Below are 16555 nucleotides of genomic sequence, written 5' to 3' on the forward strand. Positions count from 1 at the left end.
CCTAGCCGTCTGATAAACCTCCTCCCGCGCATGGGCAACTCCTGGGCCAACTGTTCTATTGACAGCTACTCCGGAAACCAAATCCAAGCCCTCTCGTAGTTTTTTACTATGTGCCATCCGATCCTGGATGAACAGTGGCTGTTCGTTTCCTCCGATTCCACGCTGACCTCTCGTCCCTCACCTTCATTTCCCACCCTCATCTCTCCTCTCTCTCACCCACGACACATGCGCCACCGCCACCATCATCATGGCGCAGTCAGAGGATGAACGGATCCAGCCGAGGCGCACATGGGGATCTAGCAGACGCGCTCCAGCCGAAGCGCCATGAGAGGATCGACGAGGGGATAATCGAGCGGACCCATCCCTCCCAAGTAATCCTGCCAACCTCTTGTCTCTGGCATCGGCTCGCGACTTGGCCGCCGATGTGCAAGTAAGATGCATAGGAGCAGTACTGCACTTCAACCCTAATGGAGTCGGCGGCACCGGACGCATCTCTGACAGGCGACGTCGCGACGACAACGGCGTGCTGAAAAACATGACAACAGCATAGGCATGGAGGAGCCGTGAGGAGTGTGGGTGGTGGTGGGAAAGAACGACGAAGGCGGTTACTGCTCTCTCAAGCTTCGCTCTCCGCTGCCTAGGTACCCTCAGCCCCAATTCCCAGTCTCATTTCTCCTCCTCCATGATTCGCTAACGAAGACACCATGCAGTGGCACTTCAACCTGCGGTCCCTGCCGTGCACTTCTCCGCGTGGCCAGCCTCCTCATCTTGATCCAAAGGCAAGGGTAAGGTTCTCATCACCTATCCTCTTGAGTCTTAACCTACGAACTGAAGTATATTGCCTAATGTTTCACTGTACTTTCAGGCCAGCCGCAGAGAAGATTAATGAGACACTGATACGTCTCCAACGTATCTATAACTTTGATTATTCCATGCTATTATATATCTGTTTTGGATGTTTTATATGCATTAATATGCTATTTTATATTATTTTTAGGACTAACCTATTAACCTAGAGCCCCCAGTGCCAGTTTTCCCCTTGTTTTTGAATTCTACAGAAAAGAAATATCAAACGGAGTCCAAATAGAATAAAACTTTACGGTGATTTTTCTTGGACCAGAAGAAACCCAGGAGACTTGGAGAGGAGGCCATAAGACCTACGAGGCATCCACAAGCCCTAGGGGCGCGCCCCCAGGCTTGTGCCCCCCATAGACCCTCCAACACTAATTCTTGTTCATAAATACCCAAATATTCCCCCTATATACCAGAGGGCACACCAAAAATACTTTTTCGACGCCGCAACCTTTTGTTCTCGTGAGATGCCATCTTGGGGCCTTTTCTGGCACTCCGCCGGAGGAGGATTTAATCACGGAGGACCTCTACATTAAACCCGGGCATGGGCAGCCCGGCCCGAGCCCGGCCCGAAAAACCCGGGCCGGGCATGACATTCGGGCCGGGCTCGAGCTTTGTTTTGCAGCCCGAAAGATAGTTCGGGCCGGGCTCGGGCTTCATTTTTTCTGTATTTCGGACTGGGCTTTCGGGCTTCGGGCCGGGCTTGCACATGCGCGTACTAAAAAACAGCATTCGGGCCGGGCTTTCGAGCTTCGGGCTTGATTTCGGGTCGGGCTCGGGCTTGAAAATATGGAGTATTTCGGGCTTCGGGCCAGGCTCGGGCTGGAGAAATGAAGGTCGGGCTTTTACAAGCCCGGACCGAAACCCGGCCCGGCCCGACGTTTGCCCAGGTTTACTCTACATCAACCTTGCCGCCCTTCCAATGAAGCGTGAGTAGTTTACCACATACCTAAGGGTCCATAGCTAGTAGCTAGATGTTTCTTCTCTCACTTTGATCTTTAATACAATGTTCTCCTCGCTGTTCTTGGAGATCTATTCGATGTAATCTACTTTTGTGGTGCTTTTGTTGAGATCCGATGAATTGTGGATTTATGACCAGATTATCTATGAATATTATTTGAGTCTTTTCTGGACTCTTTTATGCATGATTGAGATAGCTTAGTAATTCTCTTAGACCTATCGATTTGGTTTCACCAACTAGATTGGTTTTTCTTGCAATGGGAGAAGTGCTTTGTGATGGGTTCAATCTTGCGGTGTCCTCTCCCAGTGACAGAAGGGGCACCGAGGCACGCATTGTATTGTTGCCATTAAGGATAAAAAGATGGGGTTTATATCATATTGTTTGAGTTTATCCCTCTACATCATGTCATCTTGCTTAAGGCGTTATTCTGTTCTTATGAACTTAATACTCTAGATGCAGGCAGGAGTCGGTTGATGTGTGGAGTAATAGTAGTAGATGCAGGCAGGAGTCGATCTACTTGTCACGGACGTGATGCCTATATTCATGATCATTGCCTTAGATATCGTCATAACTTTGCGCTTTTCTATCAATCGCTCAATAGTAATTTGTTTATCCACCGTATGCTTTCTTCAAGAGAGAAGCCTCTAGTGAAACCTATGGCCCCCGGGTCTATTGTCAGATCCATAAAACTAAAAATCCAAAAATACCTTGCTGCAATTTATTTATATTTACTTTATTTTGTTATTTACTTATCTTGTATATCTATCTTTGTTAGATCTCACTCCTGCAAGTGACCGTGAAGGGATTGCAACCCCTTTTCCGCGTTATGTGCAAGTGTTTGTTAGTTCGTGCAGGTGCATATATTGGGGACTTGCTTGTGTCTCCTACTGGAATACCTTGGTTCTTGATTGAGGGAAATACTTATCTCTACTTTGCTACATCACCCTTTCCTCTTCAAGGGAAAAATCAACGCAAGCTCAAGAAATAGCAGAGAACTTTTAATGACACAATGGTAGGAACCAAGCAAGAATGATCGGTTGTACTGAAGCATGAAGTCATGGGCAAAGCATACTCAGAGTTGAAAACTTTTAGCATAAGACCTGACAAGATAACATACCCTGAATCTCTTCCTATGATCTTATTCAACTTGAGAGGTGAACTGATAGATTATGCTTAAAATTTGTTCGGTGTTAACTTTGTGAACCTTTATATTGAATAAGCTTTACATCAGTTATCGAAAAATACTACATGGATGTGAATTTCACAGCAATAGAGAAGTATGCTTCTTAGCAGGACTATGGTGACATGAAGAATGCAGACACTTAATATTTTTTGCAGTGCAAAGATAATTCTTAATCTACGTACCTTATTGTTTCTGTGAAGTGTTTTTAGTTAGTTATTATTGCAATATGAAACTTTGCATCTTCAGAATATGGTCTCATATACATTCTATACTGGCATCATGGAAGTTGACATGTATTTTCTTCTCATCCACGATCTTACTAGAAGTGTCACCCATGCTCGACCATATTCTTACAATTTCTTGGCACCGGCATGGAAAAATAATATATCTTCCTGATTCTACTCAACTACTCTCTCTAGTAATTCAATACTAAGACCTGAACAACGAACGAGTCTACTCCACATCCCTACAGGTTAGACAAGCTTCCTGCCCAGTTTAATCAGCACTTTGTGCATATACGTTTAATCTTATGTGAACAGAATCAGCTGTTTCAATCCATATGGCACAAGCTCCTAATAAAGCAACTAAAGTAGTTATACCCAAATTCTGAAGGATTTACCTAGATATTTGCTTTTTAGCTTGAAATCGCCCAACCCATTAAAGTCAGATCTAAAACCTTCGTATATATTTCTTCCTTCAGTTAATCAAGTTTGTGCATGATGTACCTTTGTGTCGGTGTCAAAACCGGCGGATCTCGGGTAGGGGGTCCCGAACTGTGCGTCTAGGCGGATGGTAACAGGAGACAAGGGACACGATGTTTTTACCCAGGTTCGGGCCCTCTCGATGGAGGTAAAACCCTACTCCTGCTTGATTGATATTGATGATATGGGTAGTACAAGAGTGGATCTACCACGAGATCAAGGAGGCTAAACCCTAGAAGCTAGCCTGTGGTATGATTGTTGTTCATCCTATGGACTAAGACCCTCCGGTTTATATAGACACCGGAGAGGGCTAGGGTTACACAGAGTCGGTTACAATTGCAGGAGATCTACATATCCATATTGCCAAGCTTGCCTTCCACGCCAAGGAAAGTCCCATCAAACACGGGACGAAGTCTTCAATCTTGTATCTTCATAGTCTTGGAGTCCGGCCAATGATGATAGTTCGGCTATCCGGACACCCCCTAGTCCAGGACTCCCTCAGTAGCCCCCGAACCAGGCTTCAATGACGATGAGTCCGGCGCGTATATTGTCTTCGGCGTTGCAAGGCGGGTTCTCCTCCAAATTCCATGTGCTTGCCGAATAGTGTCCGGCTTCCTTATAAATGTTGCGCTCCTTGGCTTCCACGTCCAATAATGGCCCTCTTCCACAAGTCGTATGAATGCGAAAAGCCAGGGTATTTTTTACGTTTTACCCCCTAGCTGCGCGAATAAGCTGCCTATAAGAGAGGCGAGGATCTAGATCCGAATCACACCATCCTCCTTCCGCGAGTACTCATCGAAGCGCCTCTGACAAAAATCCACTCCATCATGGATAGTCGACGCGGCTCCTCCTCTCGCGCTCCCAGCCCTCAGCCCGGAGATTGGAGGAGATGCTCAGTCCCGCATAGCGATCTAGTGACGCTCCAAGCAGAGGGATACCTTCCCCCAGCCTTCATGGTTCCAGTTCGAGCCGGACTGGCCACCTACAAGGGTGGGAAGTAGGCGGAGAGCATCCCCAATCCCTCCAAAGGAGAGCGGGTATGCTTCTTCCCTTATCTAATAGGGGGACTCGGATTTCCCATACATCCGTTTCTCCGCGGGCTCCTGGAGTTCTATGGACTCCAGCTTCACCACCTCACACCTGCCTCCATCTTGCACATCACGGGCTTTGTAGCCCTTTGCGAGCTGTTCTTGGGCATCGAGGCCCATTTCACGCTGTGGAAGAGATTGTTTTGCCTCGTACCCCGTTCTCACGAGGGGTCGATATATCAAGTGGGCGGAGCCGAAATATGGCGAATCGCCGGGACCGGATATCTATCTGGAACCCCGAAGAAGGCGTTCGAATACTGGCCTTCAGAATGGTTTTATATGGAAGACGCCCCACTGCCGGACCCAGTTCGGATCGGCCTCCCGGAGTTCATCAACGCTCCTCTGAAGAAACGCCTGAGCTGGCGCCCGCGGAGCCCTCAACGGGAGAATGATAGGGGCGTCCAATATCTGATGGGCCGGATAAGGTTACCGGCTCATTCCGGATTGACCATGATTGGAGTCATGGCCACGTGTAGCATGCAGGGGTGCAGCCGCTCCAATATAGGGGCCACCCCATGTGGGATTTCAACAGGGAGGATGACGCTACCCGTCATGGCCGCAAGGGGCCGGGATCGGTTGCCGATCTGGTGAAGATCCTGTCCGGCTTGTACAAGGGGGAGAAGGAGGACTTCCTCCGCGCGAGTCCATTGAATGGATTCTCCATGAATAACCCTCGGAGCTAGGTAAGCGGATGTTTTATCTATCCGATCCATATCCCCAAAGTTAAGTGTCTCACTTTGCGACATCGACGCAGGAACTGCGTCGGGACGTAGAGGGCATACTCAGCCCGACTCCACAGCCCGAGGATCCGGGACGATCCCTTGATCCGGCCTCCGAAGAGGATCCGGACATAAAGGTGGAGCTGATCGATGGGGTATTCCACCAACTTAGCATGGACAATGCTTTGGTGGCCATTATGGTCGACTACCCCGGTTTATCTTTGGCCTCCCAGGTAACTATGACCGGAGTCCGGACATCATTACTCATCCATGCTTATTTCTGACAACCGTATACCAACGGTGCTCCGCAGGAGGTGCCTTCAGGGCAGGAAGCCGAACCCGCGGCGGCTGACCAACAAGGGTCAGTTTGACCCAGTAGGCGGAAGAGGAGTGCGGCGCGAATCGAAACGTCGCTGCAACGGTATGACGCACCACCGTATTTAAAGGAAAGATTCCTAGGAGGTGTATTAACGCTCATGATTTTTCCAGGAGAAAGAGTGCTCGCCGGACTGTGTCCGGAGAGGTTGCCAATCAAGCCTCCGCCAGCCAGGCTCCAATGCCTGGTCCGGAAGGGGAGGCGAACATAAGGCGTGAGCTGGATGCTCCTCCAACGGAGGATGCCGACAGGCTGTCCGCCACCAGGTCTGAGGTGGAGAGCACCATGAATCATAGGCGCCGCCGGACAGTTCTTTGTGATGCGTGTTTCTCCCCGGAGGCATTGAATGCCTTTAACACGGGAGACGCGCACCTCCGTGCCGCTCGAGATGGCCTAACCAGAGCCACGGAGCAGTATGTGAAAGACATACGGGTGAGGAATTTTAATAGTTATATATGCCAGTAGCCCCCGAGACTTAAAATAGTTAGAATAACTGATTTAAGGATCATTTGTCATGTAGGATCTTACGGAGAAGAATGCCCACCTGTCCCAGGAGCTTCAAGGGTGCAAGGCCCAACTTGAGGCCGCACTAGCCGCTGCAGGGGGAGCCACAGAGACCCCCTCTGGTAATACATACTTCGAAAAGATAAGTAGTTTATGAAGTGCGGTGTGCGTATAAGTCTGACAATAATATTGCAGATGGTGCCGGACTTGATCCGGACAAGCAACAGCTACTACGCCAGCTGAAGGCCAGCGAGAGGGTGCTTATGAAGGTGCAGCAGGAGAGGAACAAACTCCAAGATGCCAACACCCAGCTGGGCGAAGAACTAAAAGGTGTTCGGGCCCAGTTGTCTGGCTCCGTGAAGGAGAATCAGCGGCTTCGTCGCGGCATTTACAGTAAGTGCTTGAGCAAACTCTTTTGAAAAGAAAAGTTCGGCGAGGGAGTCGATTGACAGAAATGTGTCTGTAGGTGTTCTCACAGGTCGTCCTGCAGAGGAAATGCCCGGTTCAGCGGGTGATCTGCTTCCCGAGCTGCTGCAACTGCACGAACGTGTTCGACAGGCGATGAGCAGCGTCGCCCAGGCCTTATGGTCGTCCGTCTCCCTACCCGAGGGTCTTGGAGGGCTTGCGGAGAAGCTTCAGGGAGCACGGCAGCACTTCCGTCTATGGAAGATATCGGCCTGCCGTCAAGGCGCCCGGGAGGCCTGGGCCATGGTGAAGATGCGGTACACAAAGGCTGATCCAAACCACATGTCCGAGGTCGGACCTGTGGGGCCCGATGGGAAGGAAATCCCTGTGAGCTTAATGTACGGCCAAGTAGAGTTGGCCGCTAAGTATTCCCAACGGGACTGTAAGCTAGACAGCCTGTTAGATGGGATTGAAGCGGAATACAATCAGTCAATTTGACGATGTAGTCTAAAATGACATGTAAAATGCCTTCTAGCCGGATTGTAGATCGTTTGTCTTTGCGGACCTTTTCGCTTCAACCTCGGGACCCTAGAGTCCGGAGTGCGTCCGAATACCCTCATGGTTATGTAAAAACCGGGGCATGCATGGAGACCAGGCGTAGGGGTCATTAGTGCTTTATCAGACAAGTGCCCAACTAGTTATGTTATATTACATGGTTAGTAAGAAACATCTTCCAGGGAGAATAGTTCCGTTAGGTGTTCCTTTCCCTGGGAGGCATTGCCCTAAAGTGCATGTCCGGACTGCGAAAAGAGCAGAAAAGCATCTGGGGGCAGATAAATAAATAAGTAAGAAATCATCTTTCAAGTCACCGACCGAATATTCCCTTAAGAACGCTAGCTTTCGGCTTCACCCAGTCTGAGGTACACATCCGGCTGACCTGGCAGTAACAATCGCAGAGGTGCTCCCTTTACCTCCTAGCCGAACAATCGGGAATGTAGGGGCAAGCACAGGAGCCAGGCAACCCATCTTGGCCAAAACTTAAGTCATATCGATGCATATAATGGTGAATAAAAGGTACATGAGGAAGTGTGACACATGTGGTGGGCATGAAGCCTGTATAAATAAGCTTCTGTTAAAGAAGCCCCCAGGTATAATGAGTGCGAGCCGCACGTCAAGTGTGTGTGAACAATGCGCAGATCATCCCTCGAAGGCTTTACGAAAAAGGGAGGAAGAAAGAGAGAAACAAAAGACAGCTAAAGTGTAAAATGTGGACGGAGGAAGGAGACGAACCCTGAGTCCGGTGCTAGGCGTAGAATCGTCGGAGGCGGGCTGCGTTCCATGGGTTCGACTCGAGTCGGTTGTTCGATGCATTTCGCAGATGGTACGCTCCGCCGGTCAGGACTTGGTCGATGATGAAGGGACCTTCCCATTTGGGCTTGAGTTTGTCCTTTTTCTTGTCCGGCAGGCGTAGAACTAGTTCGCCAACATTGTAAGTTTTGACCCGTACTTCTCTGCTTTGATATCTTCGAGCCTGCTGTTGATAGAATGCGGAACGAGCTTTTGCCACGTCGCGTTCCTCTTCTAGGGCGTCCAAACTGTCTTGCCGATCCAACTCGGCTTCTCTTTCTTCGTACATGCGCACGCGAGGTGAGTCATGAATTATATCGCAGGGCAAAACTGCCTCTGCACCGTACACCATAAAAAATGGTGTGAATCCGGTAGTGCGGTTTGGCGTGGTCCGCAGCCCCCAGAGTACGGAGTCGAGCTCCTCCACCCAGTGCGTGTTAGATTCCGTGGGGGACCGCACTAATCGGGGTTTGATGCCGCTCATGATTAGACCATTTGCTCGTTCGACTTGACCGTTAGTTTGAGGGTGATAGACTGAAGCGTAGTCGAGCTTGATGCCCATATTTTTGCACCAGAGTTTAACCTTGTCGGCCATGAAGTTCGTGCCGTTATGAGTGATGATGCTATGGGGGACGCCATAACGGTGTACTACCCCAGATATGAAGTCTATCATAGGTCCGGATTCGGCCGTTTTAACTGGCTTGGCCTCTATCCATTTGGTGAATTTATCCACCATGACCAAAAGGTATTTTTGCTTGTGGGTTCCCCCTTTAAGGGGTCCAACCATGTCAAGCCCCCAGACCGCGAACGGCCAAGTGATGGGTATAGTTTTGAGGGCGGTGGGTGGCATGTGGCTTTGATTAGCAAAGAGCTGGCAACCGACGCATCGTTGGAATAAGTCCTGAGCATCCGCCCGGGCCGTCGGCCAATAAAATCCTGTACGGAAGGCCTTGCCTACTAGGGCCCGGGTTGCGGCGTGGTGCCCGCCGAGTCCGGCGTGAATTTCAGCCAGAAGATTTCGCCCTTCCTCTTTGGAGATGCACCTTTGAAGGACTCCGGTTGTGCTTTTCTTATAAAGCTCTCCCTCATGGACCTTGTAGGCTTTAGATCACCGTACTATGCAGCGGGCCTCATTTTGGTCTTTGGGAAGTTCCTGCCTAATTAAGTAGGCTAGGAATGGTTCCGTCCACGGGGCAATGACTGCCATTATTTCGTGGGCTGAATGTGTTATTTCGTTGGCTGAGCCACCGATTGTGTCAGAATGTTCAGTGTTGGTCGGCGCGGTTGGTTCCGGGTTGTTGTTTCCGGACTCCTCTTCCCATAGTACGGATGGCTTAAAAAGCCGCTCCAGGAAGATGTTTGGAGGAACGGCGTCGCGCATTGCGCCGATGCGTGCCAACACGTCGGCCGCCTGGTTATTATCCCGGGCTACATGGTGGAATTCGAGTCCTTCGAACCGAGCTGACATTTTTAAGACGGTGTTACGGTAGGCTGCCATTTTCGGATCCTTGGCGTCAAAGTCTCCATTTACTTGGGATATTGTGAGGTTTGAATCCCCGCGGACCTCTAGGCGTTGAATGCCCATGGAGATTGCCATCCTAAGACCATGTAGAAGGGCCTCGTATTTGTCTGCATTGTTGGAGTCCGTGTACATTATCTGAAGTACGTATTGGACTGTGTCTCCGATTGGGGACATCAAGACGACGCCAGCCCCCAAGCCGGCCAACATTTTGGAGCCATCGAAATGCATGATCCAATTGGAGTATGCACCGTACTCTTTAGGGAGTTCGGCTTCGGTCCATTCAGCGATGAAGTCGGCCAAAACTTGCGACTTTATAGCTCGCCATGGTTTGTAGGTTATATCGAATGGTAGGAGCTCAATGGCCCATTTTGCAATCCTGCCCGTTGCGTCGCGGTTGTTTATGATGTTGTTGAGAGGCACTTCGGAGGCCACTATTATCGAACACTCTTGAAAGTAGTGTCGCAGCTTCCGGGATGCCATGAACACCGCGTATGCTATCTTTTGATAATGTGGATACCAGGACTTGCATGGAGTTAAGACAGTGGATACGTAGTACACTGGTTTTTGAAGAGGGAATTTGTGTCCTTCTGTTTCTCGTTCGACTTACAACTTGATGTGTTGCCGCGATATATAATAACATTGGTTCGCCCAAGTTGGGCGCGGCCAGGACCGGATTTGTTGCCAATGCGGCCTTTATTTCTTCGAGTCCGGCCGTGGCAGCATCCGTCCATTCGAAGTGTTCGGTGCGCCGGAGGAGGCGAGAAAGGGGCAATGCCTTTTCTCCCAAGCGGGAGATGAAGCGGCTTAGAGCCGCCACGCATCCAGTCAGTTTTTGTATTTGTTTGAGGTCTTTTGGGATATCCAACTATGACAAAGCTTGGATCTTGGCTGGGTTTGCTTCAATTCCTCTACCGGATACAATGAAGCCCAAGAGCTTTCCGGCTGGTACGCCGAAAATGCTTTTTTCTGGGTTGAGCTTAATGTCATATGCTCGGAGGTTGTCGAATGTGAGCCTCAAATCGTCTACTAGAGTTTCAACGTGTTTGGTCTTGACGACCACATCGTCTACGTATGCCTCCACTGTTTTGCCGATCTGGGTTGCCAGACATGTCTGAATCATGCGTTGGTATGTTGCGCCGGCGTTTTTGAGCTCGAAGGGCATTGTGTTGAAGCAGAATGGTCCGTATGGAGTAATGAATGCCGTTGCGGCTTGATCTGTCTCCGCCATCTTGATTTGATGGTATCCGAAGTATGTGTTGAGGAAGCACAATGAATCGTGCCCTACGGTAGCATCGATGATTTGATCGATGCGGGGAAGGGGGAAAGGATCCTTTGGACAAGCCTTGTTAAGGTCTTTAAAATGGACACACAGGCGCCATGATTTGTCCCTTTTTGGTACCATTACCAGGTTTGCTAGCCAGTCCGGATGTTTTATGTCTCTGATGAATCCGGCTTCTAATAGTTTGGCTAGCTCCTCTCCCATTGCCTGTCTTTTGGGTTTGGAAAATCGCCGGAGAGCCTGTTTGACTGGCTTGAATCCTTTTAGGATGTTTAGGCTGTGTTCTGCCAACCTGCGTGGGATTCCTGGCATATCTGAAGGGTGCCAGGCAAAGATGTCCCAATTTTCCCGAAGGAATTTTCATAGTGCAGCGTCTACATCAGGGTTTAATTGTGCCCCAATGGAGGCCGTCTTTGTGGGGTCCGTTGGATGGACTTGGAATTTGACTATTTCGTCTGCTGGTTTAAAAGAGGTGGACTTGGATCTCTTATCGAGTATCACATCGTCCCTGTTCACCGTGGAGCGCAACGCAGTGAGTTCCTCTGCCGCTAGGGCTTCGGATAATGCCTCTAGGGCTAGTGCGGCTGTCTTATTTTCGGCGCGGAGTGCTATGTCCGGATCACTGGCAAGAGTGATGATTCCATTGGGCCCGGGCATTTTAAGCTTCATGTACCCGTAATGGGGTATAGCTTGAAAAATTGTGAATGCCTCTCGCCCTAATAAAGCGTGATATCCGCTGTTGAACGGGGCCACTTGGAACGTGACCTCTTCGGACCTGTAATTGTCCGGCGAGCCGAACACCACATCCAGTGTAATTTTTCCTGTGCAGCGTGCTTCCCAACTAGGGATTATTCCTCTAAAGGTTGTGCTGCTTCGCTCAATGCGACTCCAGTCTATTTCCATTTTTCGAAGGGTTTCCTCGTAGATGAGGTTTAATCCGCTGCCGCCATCCATGAGTACCTTGGTAAGAAAAAAGTCGTCCACTATTGGATTGAGGACCAATGCGGCTGGTGCTCGGGCTGTTCGGAATTTAGGTTCGTCGCTGGCGTTGAAGGTGATAGCCGTGTCACTCCATGGATTTATTGTTGCTACTTGGTAGACTTCGGCAAGGCTGCGGAGTGTTCGTTTCCGCATATTATTTGATGCAAAAGTCTCGAAGACTGTTAATACCGTACTGGTACTGTTGGGCTGGTTCTCTGGGCTAGAAGCTCTTCGCCACTTTTGGCCACCTGCCGTAGTATTCAACATGCTCGAAGGCTATGTGTTGGAGTGGCGCCCTCTGTACTATGGATTTTACAGGGTCCGCTGAGCCATCCCTCCAGTACGGTTCCGTGCCCTTTAGGTTTTTTTTTTGCTTTTTGCTTTTTGTCCCAGGTGCCTGAGCATGATGCACCCTTTTATTTCGGACTAGGGTTGTGTTCGGAGCCGGATTGTCCCAAAACTTGGTTTCGGTTTTCCAGGCACTCTCCATCGCACAGTACTTTCGTACTATAGACGCCAGGTCGGCGAAGCGTGTAATTTCACGACGACTTATGGCGTTCATGATTCCCTTGTCCGTGCAATTGTTGCAGAAAATTGAGATTGCGTTTTCCTCACGGCAGTCCTTTATCCTGTCCATAACCAGGAGGAATCTGGCCCAGTAATGATGTACTGTTTCAGCAGGCTCTTGCCGGATTTGAGATAGATCGCTTGTGTTCGGGTGGGCGAGTGGAATTAAAGTCGGAACCCCGCCCAATCTGAGGCTCAAAGGCTGAAAAGTTTCCGAATTTGAAAGCTTAGATTGCTGGATGTTGTCCAACGAATCCGGTCCGCTGCCTGACTTTAGGTTCAGTACTTGATTGACGTCCGTCCCTCCGCGGGAATCCGGCATGGAGGGATCAGGGATCCGGACATAACTGGTCTTTAATATAGAAGAAGAGTCGCCACGCTGTTCCTCTACCACAACAACGTGGTGGGTAGCCTGGGGAGAGTTGATCTCTCTCTGATCGGTTTTAAGCCCAATATGATCGTAGTCTATAGCGACTCCCAGGGCGGCGATGCGATCCAAGAGCTCGTTTACAGAGGAGAGCTCCACCGGATCTAGCTGCTCGGTGAGTTCCAAGTTGACGTGAAGATCGCTTTTGATGACCCGAGAGGTCATTGTCGGAGCGGCGGCCGAACAGGAGGTCATAAGAAAACCACCTAGCCGGATAGTTTGGCCGGTGGCCAAAGCTCCTTTGGCAATGGTACCATCTTTGAAGACGGGAAGAGGCATCCTTCCTGATCGCGACGACACAGGGGAACTCTCAATGAAAGCACCAATGTCGGTGTCAAAACCGGCGGATCTCGGGTAGGGGGTCCCGAACTGTGCGTCTAGGCGGATGGTAACAGGAGACAAGGGACACGATGTTTTGACCCAGGTTCGGGCCCTCTCGATGGAGGTAAAACCCTACTCCTGCTTGATTGATATTGATGATATGGGTAGTACAAGAGTGGATCTACCACGAGATCAAGGAGGCTAAACCCTAGAAGCTAGCCTATGGTATGATTGTTGTTCGTCCTATGGACTAAGACCCTCCGGTTTATATAGACACCGGAGAGGGCTAGGGTTACACAGAGTCGGTTACAATTGCAGGAGATCTACATATCCGTATTGCAAAGCTTGCCTTCCACGCCAAGGAAAGTCCCATCGGACACGGGACGAAGTCTTCAATCTTGTATCTTCATAGTCTTGGAGTCTGGCCAATGATGATAGTTCGGTTATCCGGACACCCCCTAGTCCAGGACTCCCTCACTTTGGAACATCAACTTTTTTAAAAAATCTAGCCACTTCTCTCTAGCCTGAAATCATCCAAGCCATTAGGCTCGACACTATATATTTGCTTTTACAACTATCTTTGTGTAGACTATGACTAATGATATTGTTGTTTCTTCATGTGCCCACTACTCACAGATATTTCTGAGAGGCTAAAAATAGTTCAAATCCTATAGTAAAGAATGTAAATGATAGAATAAAAGGATCATGTTCTTTTTAAGACTAATGAACATATTTTTGCATACATTCCCTTTTGTCCTCCATATTGACATGATTTCCGGATGCAATAGCAAGCCAACTTTGCAACAATGGGAAGCAACTCTAGTGACACCAATGATAGCTACTGCTTTCAAGAAGTTCTTGAATTTCTCAATAAAGTAACCAGTGAGGGTAGGCCATAAGTTCTATCTCGATGGGTGGTGATGGGTCACAAAAATTCTTGTTGGTTTGATTTTGTAGTTTGTGGTGTGAGGATTTAATCTGTTTCCTTCTTGTTTTGTAGGTTTTGTGATTACCATCGGAAGTGATATGTCAAGTTTGATCCCATTCTAGGGTGAGCTGGTAGAGATTTCCTCCCTTTATAGCTCAACCTTGTTATGAAAATTGAGTATTTTTCGTGTAAACTGTTTCTCAGATTTATTTCAATGGTTTTGCATATTGGTTCTTACTACAAAAAATAGATAATGCTTAATTAAGGCATTGGCAATGTTCTCAACTTCAGATTCATTGAGGCATCAGAGCAAGAAAGGACCGTCCACTACAAAAAAAAGACACATCCGTGACATTTTGGGCCGAACGATTTTTTTTCTGTCATGCTTATGACACTTCTATGACGATAATTGTGATAAAGCCCGGTATCATCATAGATGTGGTGGGATCCTACTTCTATGACAAAAAAATCATGACATCAAATGGGCTTTTCGTCCTAGGCGGGCCGGAGACGCAGCTGCATGACATTCTTTGGGCCGTCCATGACGGAAAAAACCGTTGTAGAAGCGAGAGTGAGGAAAATATCGGGGAGTTCCCGATTACGATGGGTGGTCGGGGGCCAAGCGATGCGTGTTTCTCTCGTACACGTACGCGCGTGGGTGCGAGGCGTTGGGCTCTAACTGAACCCGAGCGAGGCCTTCACCTACTGAACTCGAGCGATTGCACTAGCTACGTTACTGAACCCCGATCGATCCCTTGCTGTTAACTGAACCCGATCGAGCGATTCCTTCGCTACTGCTGCTAACTGAAGCCGATTGAACCTGCTGCTTCTTGATGAACAGTGAGCATTGTTGGGGGTTGGATGAACAGTTCGCGGTGGGGTTGGATGAACAGTTCGCGGTGGGGGTTGGTGAATAGGACCTCATGGGGGTGTAGAGGCCGCTGCCGCTGGATGAACAGGACCCTGATCGAGCCGGTTGGTGCTGGATGAACAGGATGACCCTGTGGAGGGCTGGTTAAACAGTAGCCGGTGGAGGGTTGGATGAACAGTAGCCCATGGAGGGGTGGTTTAACAGGACCCCGTGGAGAGGACTAGTTGAACAGTAGCCGGTGGAGGAGCGGTGGAGGCTGGATGAATAGGAGCCCGTGGACGAACAACCGCAGGTGGAGGCTGGAGGAGGTCGACGGTGGAGATGAATAGTAGCTCGTGGAGTCCCGTTTTATCGTACGCCACACCCCTCCCGATGAGCAGGACCCCCGTTTCGACCAGCGCTAACACAAGTCCGTTTCCTCTGTTTTGCGGTACGCCACACCCCTCCCGATCAACAGGACCCCGTTTCGACCATAGGCACTCGAACACAAGTCCGTTTCCTCTATTTTGTGGTATGCTGATAACCCACAAGTGTAGGGGATTGCAACAGCTTTCGAGGGTAAAGTATTCAACCCAAATTTATTGATTCGACACAAGGGGAGCCAAAGAATATTCTTGAGTATTAGCAGTTGAGTTGTCAATTCAACCACACCTGGATAACTTAGTATCTGCAGCAAAGTGTTTAGTAGTAAAAGTGGTATGATAGTAAAGGTAACGGTAGCAAAAGTAAAGATAAATATTTTTGGGTTTTTGTAGTAGTTGTAACAGTAGCAACGGAAAAGTAAATAAGCGAAGAACAATATATGAAAAGCTCGTAGGAAATGGATCAGTGATGGATAATTATGCCGGATGCGATTCCTCATGCAATAGTTATAAGATAGGGTGATATAGAACTAGCTCCAGCTCATCAATGTAATGTAGGCATGTATTCCGTAAATAGTCATACATGCTTATGGAAAAGAACTTGCATGACATTTTTTGTCCTACCCTCCCGTTGCAGCGGGGTCCTTACGGAAACTAAGGGATATTAAGGCCTTCTTTTAATAGAGAACAGGAACAAAGCATTAGCACATAGTGAATACACGAACTCCTCAAACTACGGTCATCACCGAGAAGTATCCCGATTATTGTCACTTCGGGGTTGTCGGATCATAACACATAATAGGTGACTATAGACTTGCAAGATAGGATCAAGAACACACATATATTCATGAAAACATAATAGGTTCAGATCTGAAATCATGGCACTCGGGCCCTAGTGACAAGCATTAAGCATAGCAAAGTCATAGCAACATCAATCTCAGAACATAGTGGATACTAGGGATCAAACCCTAACCAAACTAACTTAATTACATGGTAAATCTCATCCAACCCATCACCGTCCAGCAAGCCTACGATGGAATTACTCACGCACGGCGGTGAGCATCATGAAATTGGTGATGGAGGATGGTTGATGATGACGACGGCGACGAATCCCCCTCTCTGGAGCCCCGAACGGACTCCAGATCAGCCCTCCCAAGAGAG

This window comes from Triticum aestivum, chromosome 5B (assembly GCF_018294505.1).
Source record: "Triticum aestivum cultivar Chinese Spring chromosome 5B, IWGSC CS RefSeq v2.1, whole genome shotgun sequence".
NCBI classification, from domain to species: domain Eukaryota; kingdom Viridiplantae; phylum Streptophyta; class Magnoliopsida; order Poales; family Poaceae; genus Triticum; species Triticum aestivum.